This window comes from Poromitra crassiceps (assembly GCF_964638095.1).
Source record: "Poromitra crassiceps genome assembly, chromosome: 1".
NCBI lineage: Eukaryota > Metazoa > Chordata > Actinopteri > Beryciformes > Melamphaidae > Poromitra > Poromitra crassiceps.
This window is the reverse complement of record NC_139623.1, coordinates 16,032,167-16,032,866: the sequence shown is the minus strand read 5'-3', so window position 1 is coordinate 16,032,866 and position 700 is coordinate 16,032,167.

The following is a 700-nucleotide window of genomic DNA, read 5'->3' as shown; positions in this document are numbered from 1 at the left end:
TGTGAAAGATTTCATTTGTAGTGATTGGCTATTAGAAATTTTTTATAGCTTCAAATCCACTTCATAAATTGATTGATTTGAAAATGAATTGATCCTAACTGTGAAGCATACAACCAGGAAAATAGACACAGACACCCACAGACAGAAGCGTATAGGGGACACAGGGTGACATTAATCCATTTTAAAAGTTTTATTATTGTATAGCAGAGGAAAGTGTATGACAGATGTCAACACTCCCAGGAACAGTGATCTTATCACAATTGGTACTGAATTATGTATCTCAAGATTATATTCCATTGAAGCGTTGAGAAGCAAATTGTTGTTGTTGTGGTTTTTTGTTTATACCCACATTTTTGTAACAAAGATGGTCATGTGCAAAAAGACTTGGCTATATGCAGAAGTAAGCGCAGCTACACCCTTTGATGTGATCGAGACGGCTTGGGATAGAGAGGCAAAAACAAAGGGGAAAAGACTCCCGCAACTAAAGAGGCAACTGGCTGATGCAGTCTCCTGAATAATCAAATGGTCTAGCAATGAAAATGGAAATGGTGGATGGAAGGAGAGAACAGAGAATAGCAGGAACCCAATCTCAGCAGGCTACAGTTAAGGTCCTGATGTCGTCTAAAAGCTAAACAAGGCGTGTGACCAGAGGGTTCCAACCTCTTTACTGGCTGGGAAAATGTAGAAATACTGCCGCCTC